Below are 18,885 nucleotides of genomic sequence, written 5' to 3' on the forward strand. Positions count from 1 at the left end.
TATGGAGAGACTTTGAGTGGTAAAATAATAGGATTAACAGTAGGTTTACAAAAAGGTAGAGAAGCAGTATAGTTTAAGGCTGAAGGCACAAGCTCTGAAGTCAACCCTCACTTGACTTCCAACTAGTTCTGTAACCTGACCGTTCCTCTCTCCACTCCATTTCTTTATCTGTAATAATAATCAGGAGCACATTATGAGTTCTTTCTCTGGACCAGGAATGTATGTTCAGTCCCACAACAGCTCTATTATTCCCATTTTATAGTTGAAGAACCTGAGGCAAAAGGAAGTTAAATAACTTGGCTTACGTTGAAGCAGCTAGTAAATGCCAGAACCAAGAAGTCTGGCTCCCAAGTTGTAACTGAAAGTTGAAGAAATATTTGTTCAGCTGAGCACCAGAGAGCTTAAGTGACTTGCCCACGGTCTCCAAGTCAGGACTAGAAGCCAGGTTTTCCACCAGTAGCCCAGTAATAAGAGCTTTATTTATTGTGACCCTCTTATGTACCAAGAACTATGCTAGGTGCTTTTCATATAACCTTCCCGCTACCTCTCACAACCCACACAGGCAACAGAGATCCAGAAAGATTACGGAACTCAAGCGTACACTATTGGAAGTGGTCACATGCAAGAGTCTGATACCAATATCTGTGCTCTTTATGCCACATTTTGGGAAGTGTGGTGCACGGCACCCTATCCAAGCCTCTCAAACTGATGCTTGTGAAATATCCCTTCCAAAGAATTGAACCCACTCATGAATGCTTGTGGATCTTAACTGGAGTTTTTAAACAAAGAGGGTAGAGTTGAGTTTCCAACGTTTTTCTGGATTTTCTGGTGCTGTCTCAGAAACATCACATGGAGATGTTTATTTAGTGTTGAAATGTCAGTGACTTGTCAGTTATTGTTTTAATGTGTTGATTTATGAAGATGTTCTCATAACTAGGTGACTTGCACTTCCTGGGACAAAGCATAATTGCCAAAACAAAACAGTAGAGATGCTTACTAAGGCCCTGCATAGGTTAATGCATATTATGGACTGGAAGTTTCTGTCCCCTCAAAATTCAAATTTGAATCCCTAACCCCACAGTGTGATGGTATTTGGAGATGTGGCCTTTGGGAGGTGATTTCGATTAGATGAGGAAATGAGGGTGGGACCTTTATGGTGAGATTAGTGCCCTAATGCGATGAGACACCAGAGCTTGCTTTTTCTCCGCCATGTGAGGGCATGGCAAAAAGGTGGCCATCTGCAAGCTGGGAAGGGAGCCCTCACCAGAGCTCAGCCATGCTGGCACCTTGATCTTAGTGCCTCCAGAACTGTGAGAAAATGAATTTCTATTGTTTAAACACCCAATCTGTGGTATTTTGTTATGGCAGCCTAAGCAGATGAAGACACCTCATTGACTCTTGACAGTCTCCCTGCCTGCAGGAATAAGGCTTTTTATTCCTGTCTTACATATGAGGAAACCCAGGCTCAGAGAGTTTTTAAGAAGTTTGCCCAAGGCTACAGTTAATAAGGGGCAGAAGCAGAATTGAAATCAAGGTCTCTCTGAATTATATCCTCTGTTGATTTTCATTCTTTTTCTACTTTAGTCTAATTTTTTTTCTTTTTTCTTGAAAAAAACTATTTGGCTTCTTAAATGTTCAAAGGTGAATTTTCTGAAAAGAAATGTCATTGGTCACAAATCAGGAGACAGTCTGCCACTGAAACAGAGTAGTGTGACCAGATCTGGCTGCTTTATCAGATACTTCATACCATGCCTTGTGACACCTCATTGACATCTTAGTCAAATCTGGAGTTTCTAGCTCTGAGAAGTTTCCACTCACATCTTCTCCTAAGTGGAAACTGAGCTTCATCCCACACTGACATCTTCTTCACTACATAATATTTCCCCTTAATATTCTGGAAGAGTATCTAAGATATGGTAGATCAAAAATTGGAATTATTGACTTGAGTAGCAGCTGCAAGACCCACAAAATAGTAAAGATAAATTCATGTCTCCTATTCAACCCGGGGAATTATGTGCCTCTCCTGACTATTTTTAGGAGACACTGTAATCTAGTAAAGAAAGCCCCCAGGTGCCAGAGACCTGAATCTTACCTGTCATCACATACCTGAGGGAATCCATGTGGTCTTAACCTCTGTGCATGGTTGTTGTACATCCTCAAACAATGTCACTTGGCCTCTCCAGGTGCTTGTTTCATTTATTTGTTTTATTTCCTTTTTAAAAGATGTTTAAATAAGAATTGCCATTCCTGTGGAACTGCTGAGATAGAGCCTTTGAAAGATTCAATGACCTCTGTGAAGCCCAGGTATAATTGTCACCATTGTAATAATGATTATGTTTGGAAATGTAAATGCATGTCAACTTGGCTTCATTCACCCCTCTCTAAAGAAGAGGTGCCAACCTATGTGCCCCAGGCCTGGAGACCAGCTCAGGATTCTGGCAAGTTGAAGTAAAAAAGAATTACTTCCTCCCTGTGATTCATATTTTTCAATCTGAACTTCAACATGGTTTTTTCTTTGAACTTCAAAGATCCTAGCTTGATCTTCAGGGTGCCTGCCACTCCTTCCTATAAGAAAGCTGAGCAGAGCTTGCGAGCAACTCAATGATTCCAGCAGGCCAGATATTTTGTCTTCTCATAGACCACACATCTGGTCGTTGGATAAAGAATTTCACTTCTTATCTAGATGGGCAGACTTTGGTAGAATCAGCTGGAGTCGTCTCCTTCAGATGAAGGAAAGGCTAAGAAGACTCCAGAAGACCCAGGCTGCAGACCTAGGGAAGAGTCCTACGTGCCCAGGGAGACAGGGTTTCCCAATTTCCTAGGCCCATGAATGGATGACTTCAGCCAGGGGTAGAGCGCTATACCTTCCTTTGGCGGTACCAACAGATCAGAAGGACTTAGAATTGTGGATTTTACTTACAGCTATTGCAAACTTCTATATATTTTAATTCTGGGGAAAGTTTATCAGCTGGAGGGAAAGGGATAGTGGATGGAATTTTCTGATGGGGGTATTAATGGGAGAGATTGGTCAAGTACAAGGTCCATTGCTATTCCAAATTTTGAAGCCTGCTGACAGTTCCTGCTTCCACCTCTTGTTCATTTATCCATTCATATTCTCATCCTCAGAGTCTCTCTCTCCCTCTCTTCCTCTGCCCTTTCCTACCCTCCCTTCCTTTAGACAACTAAAGTCTTCCTGCTATTCCCTTTCCAAATTAGGATCTCACAAACGGTAGTTATAGCCATCCATCTGCATTAAAGAATAGAATGACTAATAATATCTTAAAGAATTGTCCCTCTCCAGAAATGGTGTTCTCCTTTTAGTAGTTTTCAGAACTATTCTTCCACTAGACAGTGTGACAAGTATCATGTCACAGTTGTCTTTGTATCTGCAGCTTAATAAAAAGGAATCAAATCACAGAGATGCCATTTTCATGGTAAAAGTTCAGCTATTGAGTAAGTGGGAGGAGATGCAAGGAAGGAAGTCTTCCTCCCTCCTTAGAGTTATCCAGGCAGTCTTGGCATCTGTGGCCTTTCCACCTGACCACTCCCCCATCTCTAGAATGTCACCCATCGCTTCTCTGGCCATCAGTGTGCTCCAAAGTGATCCTCTCAAATTCTGAATATCCTGGAAAGCAAATAATGATAATTAGAAGTTGGGAGCATCCCATAACAATTCTCTAGGCTCCCAGGCCCTGGGAAATTAACACACTGGAAAAAAAATCACTTTATGAACTATCAACATGCTTACACTTCCTAAGCAGAGACAATAGAGAGGTTCTAAGAAATGCAAAGGACACATAAAACAAGAAAGTGGTTTCAAGATGCCGTGAGAGAAAATTGAATCCAATGGCAAAGAGGCAGAAATACAAAATGGCTTTCCACTTTCTGCTTCCTTCAGCCCCTCTGCAGATGTCATTAGCTTCCTGTAATGTCTTATCTTAAAAGAAAGTTTTTTTCCCCTCAAGACTATGTATATAAAATAAGCTTTAATTCTAACTGTGCTATTGATATTTATCTTGACACCCACCCTTCCCCCCAAAAAAAAGCAGTAGAGGAAGTATCTGAAGCAAAAATCAGCGGAAGGAGACAGTGACAAGAGATCAAAATGAATTCAGCCATCATTTTAATGGTAGTACCAGAGTAAAGAAAATAAGCCCTTGGAATCAACCAATTAATCAAAACCTTTTTTCCTCCCATGGTGTGAGGGTTGCCGCCTCTGTAAACCATTGACTCCGTGCGTTCCCACCATCAACTTTCCCTGTCACGTTCCAGACAGACTCCTGTGTCTCGCAGACCAATGCATCTAAGTGGCCAGTGGAGAGCGGTGATTACTCACCCTTTCTGTAATGTGTGCCCACAGGATAAACTATCCGCGCTGACCGCAGTGGTCTACCCTCAAGGTCAGTCCTTGCAAACATCCTCACTGCTTAGCTGAAGCCTCTCCTTCTGTTCTTTTTCATGAAATTTACTTCATTTAGAGCCAGTTTATATTCATCACCTATTATGTGCTTCAAACCCTGTTATTTTTTTATGCTATACAATACGTCTCCATTCTGTTTTATTTTGTGAGAGTCAACTTTCTGTGTTTTTTAGTCCTGTTTGTCTTCCTGTCACCATAAATACCAGTTTTACATTTTGCGAAGTAAAGTTGATTACCATGATCTTGCTTTCTGGAGGTTTGGAAAGACTGATATATAATAGATGTTCAGAAATATGAAACCATGCCATTTCTTGGCACATTCAATCTTAATTTGCTGGGTTTCTTTCCTTTTTCTGGAATACAACTACTAATTCATGTTCATTGGGAAAAAATAAGAAAATTCAGTTAAGCTGAAAGAAAAATATGAAAACACTGATATTACTACCCTAAAACAACCACTATATTAGATTCTGGCTTCTATCTTTGTAATCTTTTTGTACATACTTTTAAATTATTTTATACTTTTCTAAATTACAAAACTGTGTTCATACAATGCATATTGTTTTGTAGCCTTTTTTCCCCCACCCAAAAATACATAGTAAACATCTTTATTTATCATGTTTGTAGGCTGTACAATTTTCTGCCCCATAGTAGACCAGCGGTCCCCAACCTTTTTGGCACCAAGGACCGCTTTCATGGAAGAAAATTTTTCCATAGATGGGGGTGGGTGGGGAATGGTTCAGGCAGTAATTCCAGCGATGGGGAGCGGCAGATGAAGCTTCGATCCCTTGCCCGCCGCTCACCGCCTGCTGTGCGGCCCGGTTCCTGACAGGCTGCGGACCAGTAGTGGTCCGAGGCCCCGAGGGTTGGGGACCCCTGCTATATACCATGACTTATTTCCCCAGTCCTCTAGTTTTGAATACTTAGGTTGTCTCCATTGTTTTAAAGAATGCTGCCAACTAACGTCTCTGTATCTAAATTTTTGCCCATACCCTAAATTATTTACACAAACTAAATTATGGAGGTATAGTTGTTTGGTCAAAAAGTTTGCCTAACTTTTAGGATTTTGATACATATTAGCACTTTATACTCCTGCCAATAGTGTGTGAAATCAGGGCTCACATTCCTTGTGTATAAGGCATCTTTTGCTGTGAATTTTAGTTTCATTTGGCTTTCATTCCCAGGTCTCTTAAAATCCTATTTATTTCACATATGGTCCTGATACTGTCAGTTTTTTTTAGTAACCTTTTGCCCTTTGCTGCTTAAGCATGTGTTTCAGGAGATATGAGATTCTGGTTTCTAATTAAATGGATTCAGGTTTCTGATTGGATTTTCTGTATCCTGTCCCATATGTGAGTGCCTCATAGAAAATCAACAGAAAACCTGAAATGGTAATTAATAGTTTAAAGAAGGGTTAAATTAAGAATGTGATGCTGGTCCTAACATTCTTTATACTTACTGACATACCTGGTTAACAGTACATTCTTATCTTTTTGAGAATTGCTCCCACTCAAAAAAAAAAAAAAAAAAAAAAAAACCAACAACAAATTCAGGTTCTAATTAATTATACATCTCCTTGTTCCAATCCAGTTGGCAGAATGGCACCATGGATATAAAAGTCAAAAATTAGCACAAAATTAGAATTCTATTTTTAGGAAATTATTTCAGTTTGTAGGATATATGACATTGGACTCTCCTGTTCCTTACAGGGTGATCCTGGAACAGGGCCTGTTACTTTCCATCCTTTGTCATTCATAGAATCCTTGCAACAACCAGTGGATGTTAACAGTCCCCACTGTGCAGATGAGGACAGTGAGGCATGGTGAGGTCATATAACTTTGCTTGATACAAAGTCAATGCTCTTTTTGTTCCATCAAACCATGTTCTTTATATTCCAGTAAATATATATCTGTTGCTCGGAAAAAGTGTAGATTCCAGTATAGCACTTTAGCTGCGCTTCTCCAGGGTAGTATGGTTTCTAGAACATATCAGCAGCACATGTTTAGCCTCACTGCTTGGTTGAGTATGGGACATAGAAATAAAAAGAAGAAATGTACCCTCTTTGGTTTGGAAATTTTCTAATTCCTTTGCCTGGAGAAGGCTTCATACCATACTCCCAGTAGTGTTTTGTTTTATTTATTTGTATTTAATCATAATCTGTCCATTTACTTTTTATACAGATATATATTAAAAAGCACTTTAATTAAGAACTTTAATTAAATGACACTTTTTATAGTATTGTTATTAACACAGAGATTTAGGCTAACAAATATTTTTTCCAAATATCTCCCTCCCCTTGCAGTTTTTACTCAGGAACTTAAGATTTGGGCTTTTATAAAAGAAAACAGTGGCCAAACATCTACTAAGTACTTTAGAAACTTAGAAGGGATTCTGAACTGTATTTCTAAAATAAAGTTTACCTACCTCTTTGACTTCATTTTGTTCAAGACAACATTTTATACTGGTGCAAATCTGAAAAAATACGTTAGATTATTTAGTAGAAATGAATGCCTGTAAGTACTTAATTCCTCATTCTAATGATCATTTATGCTTTTCCTTTTTATAATAAATGTCTTTGTTGGAATAAATCAGAAATGAATAGGTAGCACTTTTTTTTTTCTCTCTTTACTCTAGGATGTCATGAATAGATTATCCATGCTGTATAACTTTAATATTCAACACAGTAAATTAGGGTATGGAACCAAATAAGAGATGAGGGAAGACAAGACCTTTAGTTAAATCAGGAATTGTCTGTAATTGGGAAAAAGTTCTGAAAAATGACTACACACACACACAGTCATATACACATACATACCACATACCACTGGACAAAGTTTGATTCAGAGTCATGGAATGTTTAGAGGTCTTACTGAAGTATATGAAAGACTTTTGGTTCCATCATTGAGGCAAATGATCAAGAAGTATGCAAAAGAAGAAATACCATTGTTACAGTTGCTTATTGGAGGTGTTTGATACGCTGCAGTGAACCATAAAGTACCATGTGTGTAGAAACTTGGATGGCATGTCTCTCATCACATGCATATCAAAGAAATTTGAACATTTAAAAATTTAGTACCATGTTAAAAGTTATACATAAGGAAATTTCCTATACTATTATCATCATAATTTTACAAATGAAGAAACAGGGTAGGAGGGTTTAAGTGACTTACCAAAGCCCATGGCTAGAAAGGGATGGAGCCAGAATCCAAGGCCTAGCCTAGGATTCCAAAGCTGAGGATTGTTCAACTTGGTCATACATGGAAGTGGCCTCCTCTGGGGCTGAGTGTGATTGCCATTATTTTAAAAAACTAGTACCAGTAATAGACAACTAGAATTTTTTAAATTTATTTTATGGAAGTATAGTTGATTTACAATGTTGTGTTAATTTCTGCTGTGCAGCAAAGTGACTCAGTTACACATATATATTCCTTTTCGTATGCTTTTCCATTATGGTTTATCACAGGATATTGAGTATAGTTCCCTGTGCTATGCAGTAGGACCTTGTTGTTTATCCATCCTATACTAGTTTGCATCTGCTAACCCCAAACTCCCACTCCATCCCTCCCCCACCCCCCCTCCCCCTTGGCAACCACAAATCTGTTCTCTGTGCCTGTGAGTCTGTTTTTGTAGACAACTAGAATTTGAATGTACATTAAAATGTCCCTGTGTTAGTCAAGTTCCCCACAGAAGTTACTTTCAAATTAGGATAGTTTTAGACAGTTCAGTAGAGGGACTATTTACAGACTGGGGACTGGCCCTGGAGAAATCACAAGGGAGGATATAGTATACTGGGGTTTGTAACAGCTGACCTTAAGAGGTGAAGAGAGAGCACAGTTACTAGAACCCCTGAACCCCAGAACAGAGGGCTGTGTGGAGGCGACCAAGTCAGCTGTCTTGCCAGTGACCCTGGAAGTGAAGAGCTGGGTTATTGACCCCATCTTCCTCCCGCTCTCTGACTTACTGTCGGGCTCCCCATTGGCTGGAGTCAAAGTCAGAGGGCAAGAGAGCTCATTGATATAGTCCGTACAAGTGAGCCTGGCTCAGCCCAGAGAAGGGTGGGAGGGGGACTTTAGGAGCGAATGCAGCTGTCCTCCATAGTCATCCAGACTGGGCTGTGCAGGTCTGTCTGCGACCAGAGGCCAAGCTGTGAATGGTTTGTTACAGATTTGCAATGAGATAAGGGACTTGCATCAGAATGTAAATCAATTGCAACATTTTGTTCCTAACAAGATGTTCTCAGTGAGAGAATCAGGGTGTTTGTTTACTTTCTAGAGCAAACTCCTTATGTCATTATGGACGGGCCCTTTGAGTAACACTGATCAGATCTGTCAGCTCTGCAGATGACAGGCTAGGGTGCTCAAAAGGGACCCACTTATCCCTGCTTTGCTTTTTCTGCCTTCCTTTCTGCTAAAGACAAGAAAACTGTGCCTCTTCTGAGCTGGGCACTGTGCTAAGGTACTTGAGATGCCATTTGATTCTTGCAAGGTAGGTTATTCACCTCACCATTACAGATAGGAAACTGAGGCTCAGAAAGTTTAAATAACAGATCCATCATCTAACAAGTAGCAGAGCTGGTGATCAAATCCAGAGCTGACTCCAAAACCTGTGTTTTTTGTATAGGCTGCCCTAGGGCCATGCTTAAAATTATCTGACATTAATACCCAGGAAACAGTGCAGGGTTCTAGGGGGATTGCCTTGTTTGGAGACCTATGGCTGTGTTCTCTGCTCTTGGTAACAACAACCAAGTCATGGTTTCTGAGAATAGACACACCCCAACTCCCAAAAAATCAGACAGCACCATTTATGGGTCCCATGTTACTCTGCTTTACAAGGCCCTTCCCAGCCTAGCCAGCCAGATCAGAAGGTGAAGTCAGCTTGTTTCTAAGTGGCTCTTGTCTGTTTCTATCTCTTTTTAAATCTGGGAGGTCAGGAAGAAGATGGGGAGAAAGAATTCTTGAGAGGGATACATTTCCTTAGAAATGTTATTAATTGGCTGGGCAAAACAAGAGAAGGAAATAAAATAGCTGCTCCTTACTAAGTAAAGGCATCTTCTTCCCTTAGCTCATTAAAAATTAAAAACACTCTTGGTTTAAGCAGGGCAAATTAGTAATTAAGTGCTATATAATCAACTTGTGTAAACATAATATTGAAGGGGAGGCCAAATTAATCACTCTGCTGGCTTGTTTTTGTCCCCATCAATGCACCTTTTACTTGGGTCCTTCCTGTGATGTCAGGATGCATTTTCTGCTCTCCTCTGCAGCTGGAGATAGGGTGGGCTGTGATAGCTGGGCTGACAGATGACAGTGGGCTACATCTGGAAAAGGCATGTGTCTTGGCCTTGATTCAACTAGGTGATGAGTCTCCCTATTGAATATTATTTTGAGCCAAGGCTCATCAGCAAGAGGCTGCCACATGACAGAGACAGTCCTAGATGGTAGCAGGACAAAGAAGATTTAAATCCATCTTGGGGCCCATGGAGTTCCAGTCTGGTGGGGAGGAGGTAGACACAGACAGATACAGTTATGAAAAAGCCAACACTAAATGTAATGACAAAGACACAGTGCCTTGGCTTGGGCTCAAATCATGGCTCTGCCGCTTACCTTAAGTGAGTTACTTAATTTCTCTGTGCCTCAGAGCCCTCATTAGTAAAACATAACAGTAATATCTGCATCATAGGTATATTGTCTCACAACTCATGTTGTAAGAGATAAACACGTTAGTACATGTAGAGTAGAATAGTGTCTGTTTAATGTTGGCTCTTATTTGTTTAACTACAGTTGCTATACAGTGGATAATGGAGCACCAAGGAAGGAGTGTCTTCCATTGTCTTAGGGCTAGAAATAGAAAGGTGCTTCTGAGAAGGCAACATTTGAACCGGGCCATATAGTATTAGTTGGTGATAGAGCTGGAACTCTGTGTGGAGAGGCATGTGAACCTGGCTGGCTCTTAATCTTTGCAGTAGAATACCTTCTCTGAAAGCAGAGGAAGGAGCATGTGCCTCAATCCTGCACAAATCTCTCTCCATTTCAACTCAACACAATAAATATTAGTAATAACTGCTGGAGCTCAGTCATGTTATGGCAACTGCCTGCCAAGTCTTGGGGGTAGAAGAGGGTAAATGAGCTGAATCTGTTGTGGACGGGATAAGAGGAAATCAAATGAGGCCAAAGAAACTAGCCCACTAAGTCACCTTGCTACACTCAAGGTGATGGCATCTCCTTGGCTTGCTAGCTATGTGAACCAGCCTGGCTGGGCAAGGTGCTTAGTTTCTCTGATCCTCAGTTCCATATTAACTGACCCCACTGAGTTACTGCAAATATTCTATGCATGAAAGCACAGTTAACACAATGCCTGGCATGCAGAAAAGTACTATTATTAATATTTCCTGTATTAATTTGATCCGTACCCAAAAACCAGTAAAGTAGGTGGTAGCATTGTCCCACTTTATAATGCAGGAATTTGAGGAATCAAGACTGATAAGCTGACCTGAGGTCACATGGATGGCTAGTGGGGGGAGGAGGGCTGCAATTTAGCTGGTTTGGCTCTAGGCCCCACTCTCTGTTTAGCCCCTGCTGCCCAGTGTCTCAGAGGGCACCTAGAGCTGGCTTTACATATTATATACTAGAAATAGGGCAGAGGTCACTTGATTATGTCCAGGCCCCTCAGTTGCTAATGAGGAAGAAATCCTTTCTCCTGTTTAAAGGAATGATAGGGTTGAGCCTACCCTCTAACAGGTGGGGCAGGTGGGGCAGGCCAGAGTGACTCACCAGGAATGACCAGTCCTTGGATGCAGTGGGGATGCAGCTGCCTGCACTGAACTTGACTGTTTTGCTTAGGGAAGAAAACAATTTGTTTATTTTTTTTATCATTCATACTCCTCTTCCATAAAGGATTTGAGGAAGCTTATAATAAATGACTAAGCAGAATAAAACTAAGCAAAATAAAACTCACAAGTTAGAAACTATGTAGGAAGATAATATACCAACTACTTAGACTAGGGGCTCCTCAAATATATATATGCCTGCAGGCCATACCAGGTAGGCCATGTAAACAAACAGAGAACAAGATGATTTCATTCTCTACCAGATTGGAGAATGTATACTCTGCCTAAGGACATTGAAATTCAAATTGTTTTAACCCTGCATTGGTGAGTGTCAGACCAAGCAGGTGTGTGGGACAGATTTGGCCTATGGGTCTCTGACCCATAAATAAGGGGATTACTTTGAGCTTCCTAGCAGCCAACACAAAACTGGAAATATGTCAAGTCATATAGTGTCCACAGAGTCAAGGAAGTATACCAGTTTTCCAAAAGAGACCAGGTTTTCCCTGGTACCAAATTCTAAAATTGCCATTCCTTTAAAAACAAACAAAGAAATCATTCCATGGAACTTTACAGAAGAAGCAGAAGAATTCATCCTATACTACCTTGCTAAAGGTCCGGAGCAGGACATTGAAACTTGACTTGAAGTCAAGAATTCCCCGGACTTATAACTTTCTGGAGCTGTCACCTGCCCCAGGGGTAGAACTGAGAATACCCAGCATGGTGGATGGATGGCATGTGCCTTACCACTCTTCCCTGAATATTCCTTCCCTCAGGCAGCTTCATAAACAGAGCTGCGTCACTGACCTAGGAGTGTCTTAGAGGACCTCAGTACTAAAGCTTTTTACCAGCCTGGCATCAGGGAAGTGCTAAAATGAAGCACCCATCAATCAAGAAGGGCAACAGATGTCGAAGCCTATCAAATGTCAGTAAACAGCAAGCCTTCAGAGGCCACCGAACTTGGCATCCTCTTAGCAAAAATACACTGTTGCCTTCAAGAGGGAAAGCCATGGACTTTTATAAACTGCATTAAGTGATGTATTTTTTTCTTAATCTCTACTTTTTTTAAGGGCAAATTGAATGTTCCCAGAGTGTTCTAGGCTTTCAGTCCTGGAAATGTAGGTCTTCAAAATATCCTCCCAGTTATGATGAGAAGTTTCATGTTCAGCTTATCTAGTACCCTCCCTTTTACTGTTAGCAGTATGATTCATATTATAAGCAATAAATAGGACCATAGTTAAGAGCACAGACTCAGATGTCACATAAATCTGGGCTCCAATCCTGAGTTCAGATGCTAAAGCTGTACATTAGGTCAGTCCCTTGACCTCTCTAAGCTGGTTTTCTCACTGTAACAATGAGACTGTTAAGAGTGCCTGCCTCATAAGATTGTTGTGAAGATTAAATGAGATAATATGTAGAGAGTGTTCAGCACAGTTACTGGTGTGAATAAACTTTCAGTGAGTTATACAAAATTAGAGCAATATTTATGATACCTAGCATTATTAGCTGACTGTAAATCACACGTTGTTCTAGCGCTTTATGTATATTATTGAGATGGCTGGGCCACTCATTTGCCTGCTTGCTCTCAGATAGCTTATTCACACCTGCCCTGCTGTGTATTACATTTCCCAGGCTCTCTGGAAACTGGCCACTGAGTAGATTTGGCCAGTGGGAGATGCTGATGGAAGATGGACGTGCAGGAAGCAAGCGGGGAGAAGTCAGGTCATTTCTCTCTTTCACTGCAGCAGCAACTGCATCTCCTGTGTGATTCCAGCTCCCAGCCTTTCCCTTCAGGTCCCAGGGCTGACCACTCAGCCCTGCTTTGGTTTCAGCTCCAGCCTGACATGGCCAGGCCCCCTGGCTCTGGCCACACCACTACCTCCCATCATCTCTTGATCCCTAAGAGGAGTAGCAGCTTTTTGCCGTCCCCGATCTCTGAGTTCCTTCAGTATCATCTGTTTGGCTTCTTGGTTTCTTGTGTCATCAGTGAAACTCATTTCTTGTGCTCAATTCTTTTTGTTGAATGACCTAGAGTGGTTTCGCTTCTCCCGACTGGACTCTGATTGATACAGTCACTTTTAAGCCTGAAGAGAAGTCAGTCCTTATGGCAAATCCACTTCCCCTCCTCTCTCCCTGTCGGAATGAGCTAGGCCAACAGGAGAAAGGGTGGCCGGTTATCATGGAGAGCAGTTCACTTTGACTAAGTGACACCCAAAAGACAAGAAATTGACGTTAGCAACTTTAGTGAATACCCAGCTCTGAATAAGCCCACTCTGAGTCAGGCATTGAGGCCAGTGGCCACAGGTAGCTTAGCACCTGTCTCAGGAGACACAACTTGATTACAAGTCCGAGCCAGGCATAGTTCCAGGTAGTGTCTAGTCAAAAGGAATAGAAACTCCTCTTTCTTGAACCAGAACTCTGGACCTTTCTAAGTGAATCACTCTATTACATATGTGATTATTCTCATCACCCAAATGAGGAAATAGAGACTCAGAGAGGGCAAGCGATTTGCCCAAAGTCACATAGCTATTAAGTAATGGCATTAGGAGTTTAAGTCTATATGTCTCAGAGCTTATGTTTATTGAGACGTATCTTTTACTCAAGGTTTTCCAAGCTTTCTTCCTATCTCAAAGCAAATTATAAGAAAGCTACATGCAGGGGCTTCCCTGGTGGCACAGTGGTTGAGAGTCCGCCTGCCGATGCAGGGGACACGGGTTTGTGCCCCGGTCCGGGAAGATCCCACATGCCGCAGAGCGCCTAGGCCCATGAGCCATGGCCGCTGAGCCTGCGCATCCGGAGCCTGTGCTCCACAACGGGAGAGGCCACAACAGTGAGAGGCCTGCGTACCGCAAAAAAAAAAAAAAAAAAAGAAAAAAAGAAAGCTACATGCATAACTCATATTGCTCTAGTCTTCTTGTAGATGTTTCCTTGCAGAATCAATATTTAGCCTTTCTCACCTAACTCTCACAATAGGTTTATGTGCAGTTTCTTGTTTTCAGTTTTACAAATGAGAAAACAGACTCGGAAATTAAAAGAACTTACCCAAGGTCACACTGGGTGTTAATATTCAAGCTGGAATTTGAATACAGGTTTTTGTGTCTCCAAGCACACACTGTTTCTACTGGTGACCTCAAAGTCGTGGATAGTGTAATAGAGGGCCAAATATTTTACAATTTTAAAAAAGAAAAAGAGGAAAAACAAGGCCAGGTTCCCCACCTTCAAGGAGCTGACAGGCTAGAAAAATAAAAATGAAGTAACCTGAAACCAGAGAGTGCCATTACATAATCTACTCCCTGGTAACAGCTACAAGCAGGAAAGAGAAGTGTGGCTTTGTATAAGAAGTAGGGCTTGAAGTGGAAATGTTAACTTAGGATGAGCAGAGAAGCAGCAGGAAGTGGGCTTTTCAGATAGAGGTGCTAGTGAAAGCAAAGGAATAACACAGACAGAAAGACATCAACTCAACTCCTAGGAAAGCATCCCAGTTCGGTAGTAGCAGAAGAGAAAGCTCGATATATAAGGACCACAGTTGATAGGGAATGGGGGTTGTCAACTATAAACAAATCATTAGGAGTTTGATCAGGAGTCTTGGGAGCATCCTTTGCCCAACATCCCCTGACTCTATCGTTTTTTATAAAAAATGTTGCAGGCTAATATTCTCATTTACTTAAAGTCAACAACATTAAGTGCTTCTTAGATAGTAATACTGCTTCCTGCTTAAGAAAAAAGCCTGTAAATTAATTCAGCCTGGGAGTAACGACAAAGATTTATTATTTATCTCCAACAGTTTTGAGGCCTCCCTGAAATATAAGGGGACACTCTTTAAATGCCCCTAGAAAGTTATCCTATTTCACTAGAGTGCATTTGTGTATAGAGTGTAACATATCAGGTTTGAAAATTTCAGGATGAAGGAGGCACCTTTCTGAGACAAGGCCACTGAGATATGGGAAGCAAGCAACCCACCTCACCCCACCTCAAAATCTACCCCCTCCCCCCTCCCCCTGTCCTCAGCTGACACCTTGGCGGAAGGAGCCTGTGTGTTGCAGTTGATCAGACTGAAATGCCTACCAAGTTGGCCATGTCAGTTTCACCTCTCAGCATCTCTGATGAGGAGGGATCCTGACAAACCAGACTGGTTTAGATAATTGGATTATAGCAGTTGTCTTCATCTTAGTAAGCTGACTAACTACTATAGACAGACGTTTACGGAGGAGAAATTTATAGACAATCCTAAAGTGGAGATTCGAGGAAGTGCTTAGATGACTGGGAAGCAGCAGGCTTTAGTGAATCCAGCATATTGTGATGTGGTGGGGAGCTGGGACCCCTCTCTTCAAGGGGCTCCTAAAAGGATAGCAGAGGGTATTCATGTAGTTTCGCCAGTCATCGCTAGGTGACTTTGCGGATTAACTCACTTAGTCCTCACAACAATCCCATGAGGTCCTGATATTCCTTGTGCTTTGCAGATAAGGAGATCTTTGCAGATAAGGAGGCCAAATCACAGAGAGGTTCAGTACTTTCCCAAGGTCACATCCTAGTAAGATACGCTTGGTTGATGTTCTGACCCTGTAGTCTGCTCACTGGGAGAATACTGGAACCCATCTGTAAAGTTGCCTTGGGACACTTCCTCATGGTCAGGCCTCCCTCTACACTTCCCCCACCTCCACCTGTGCTTATCTCTAGCACTGCCCTTAGATGTTTCCATGTCTGCTTACCCCACTTGGGTGTGAGCTTCCAGGGAAGGATCCCAGAATTCCTCACCCTTAATCAGTAGCAGGTGCTGTGTAAACGTGTGTTGTACCGAAGTGGAGGTGAAATTGACAGAGAATTTGTCATCTCCCTGGAGCTGGCCAACCAGACTGGTTACCCAGGGAGCCAGACACTAAGGCAAGGGTGCTGCTGTGATGGATGTGGACGGAAAGCCCTCAGCAGGTAAAATCCTACCCGAGACCACCTAGTTCTTAGCTCTGTCTCTGAAAACAGCTTTCCCTGTTCACACTGGCACTCACTCCAGATGGTCCCTGTGCGTCTCAGTTACTCTCTCTTTTTCAAAGATGAGCTCCCCCATCCTCAGTGTCGGTTCCGTTACTGAACAACTCGATATATAACCTGGGACAAGAGGTCTACCTCTTTGGGCCTCAGAGTCCTCATCTTTACACTGAAAGAATTAGGTTCTGGTTTTCAAACAGTTTATAAAGTAGTTGATCATTTGGGAGCACACTGTACAAAACAGATAGAAGCTGAGCCGTGTCTCCTGCTCACCGTGTCACGCCCTCCCTTTCCCCATGGCACGGTATGACCCCTTAGAGGGTCTCAACTGAACATAAGAAGCACTGGACTCGATCGCTTCAGAGGCAATAACCTGGAATATATTAAGGTAATTAACATGGATACTTAATAGTATTGTACAATAACAAAATAACTTCAAAATGGAAGATCCAAGCCACTGAGGAAGGCGGGTTCAAGGGCTCCTGGCTGGACCCCTGCGCCTGCTCATCTGTCGGAGGCCGTGTGCTCCTGGAGGAGTTGTCGGCTTGGCCTGATCGAGTGCAGTGGGCCGGGGAAGCTAAAGCCTCTGGGCCCCATCCTCCTTGGCTGGGAATAGACCGCGTGTCGTGGAATTCTATCCAGCCACTCTTGGAGATTGATTTTCCATCTGAGGATCTGACCTCTTGCTTCACCAGCAGAGGGGGTCAGACTGTCCTGGGGGGGAGGTCAGCGAGCTAGCCCCTTCTCTTTCTTTTTTAACTGTATGTTTCAAAGGGAATTTCCGATTACTCTGGGGGCTTAACACCACCGGTTTGAATCCCTCTTGGCATTGAGAGCTTTGAGATAGCCATACCACCCCCCCCCCCCCGCAATCAGTGCTTTGTGCTAGGAGATTACTAAAGATTTAATTCCATTTATGTCATTGGATTTATTTCAAAAAAAATCTAAAAACCTTTTTGAGTCAGGGATGAATGCCCCATTTCCTTTATTTTTTGTCAATTTTCACAGATTCCTTATGTGAATGCCTCAAGGGTAAAAATCTTGCTTTAGTTATTTCTGTATCTCCAGTGCCTAACACCAAGACGGACATTGACTGCTTGGTAAATATTTGTACATCATTCAACAAATATCCCCCAGGTACACTGATGTGTGAAATAACCACTGTACTAATTTTCATCACATTTACAGTCGAGTGTAAGAGACAGTTAAATACAAATAAGTATATAGTGTATCTTGGGTTAAGGGCTTTAAAGAACAAAGAACAGTTCAGTGGAAGAACAAATTTGAATGATTGATGAATGAATGAAAGTAAAACGACCTCAACTGCCAACCCAAAATCTGTCTCATCTCATCTCTTTGTAAATAATTATTATTGCTATTATTTTAATTATCACAACTGCTACCATTTCTTGAGTATCCACCACGTTCCAAGCTCTGTGCTAGCATCTTCCTATTTGGTACATCAGATTCTCAAAAGAACCTTGCTGTTTAGGCCTTCTTACCCCTTATTCCAGATGAAAAAATAAGGCCCAAGGAAGGTAATTAACTTGTTCATGGTAAGAGAGCTAATAGATGTCAGAGATGAATCCAGGTTGTTCTGACAGAGCCTTTGCATTAAGCAAAACGGAAAAAATTCCAAAGGTTATCTCCAGGGATCCAACAGGGTGTCCCTGTTTGAGGAACACCACCTCCTACCTTGTTGCATAAGATCAATGATGTTAGGTGAGAGGAGGAAAAAAAGAGAAAAATCTATGCTGGAGAGTGAGAGGGAAAAGAAGGAAGATAGTATTCTTGAATTGGCCATCTTATCAGCCTAGCAATAATAAACCATCACCATGGGAACAGGAACTCTAATTAATGACAGATGTTGAGTCACTTTAAAAACCACACCATCTGAATGCCGAGCTGGTGCCGTAACCCTCTCTCCCCTGCCGCAGCTGGGAGCATGCTATGATCTTGTTGGAGAGACCCATCTTTCGTGGGTGGAGCAAACTCTGGACTTGGCATCAGGAGACTTACATTTGAGCCCCAAATCTGCCTTTCTGAGCTCTTTTGCCTTGAACAATAAGCTCACCAAAAGTGAGAGGTGGCTATCATTAATTTTGTCATTATTATTATTACTAGTAGTAGTAGTAGCTTTCTGAGACTCAATTTCAAGATCTATATAATAGTAAGTAATATCATTTCATCAGTTACTACAAGAAGTACACTTACAGCAATGCCTGGCATAGACAGTGTGCCATAGTGTTTAACCATGGTGATGCTGATGCTGGAGGAGAAAAAGAGGAAGGGGGAAGAGGAAGAAGAGCAGTTGCAATGATGTACATGCATAGAACTATGAAACCTCTGAGGTGTGATACAAATGAGGGCATTCTACTCATTGTCAAAATATTTTTGGTCAGTTCCTGGGCTGGTAGCCCATTCCTATGTTTAGTTTTCTCAAAGGTTCTATTGTCTGTGTTGCCTTTTTGTCCAGCCCAATATGCATGTCTCTCCTGCTTCTGGCTGTGCAGTTTAACTGGGGGAAGGACAACCAGGACAAAGAATTGACAGAAACCATGAGAAAAATTTACTCAAGTTCTCTATAGGCCAGGATTTTCCAAAGGGTGTTCTTTCATACATTAGAAGGTATTCCTGGAAAGAATTCATTTGGAAAATGCTA

General features: G+C 41.8%; 1 protein-coding gene across 7 annotated transcripts in view; it reads left to right on the top strand.

Annotated features, from left to right (window-relative positions):
• Window positions 1-18,885, top strand: part of FGGY (FGGY carbohydrate kinase domain containing) — a 430,315-nt gene that overhangs the window by 349,043 nt on the left and 62,387 nt on the right. The gene's annotated exons all lie outside the window — the stretch shown is intronic.

Source organism: Mesoplodon densirostris, chromosome 2 (assembly GCF_025265405.1).
Source record: "Mesoplodon densirostris isolate mMesDen1 chromosome 2, mMesDen1 primary haplotype, whole genome shotgun sequence".
NCBI classification, from domain to species: Eukaryota; Metazoa; Chordata; class Mammalia; order Artiodactyla; family Ziphiidae; genus Mesoplodon; species Mesoplodon densirostris.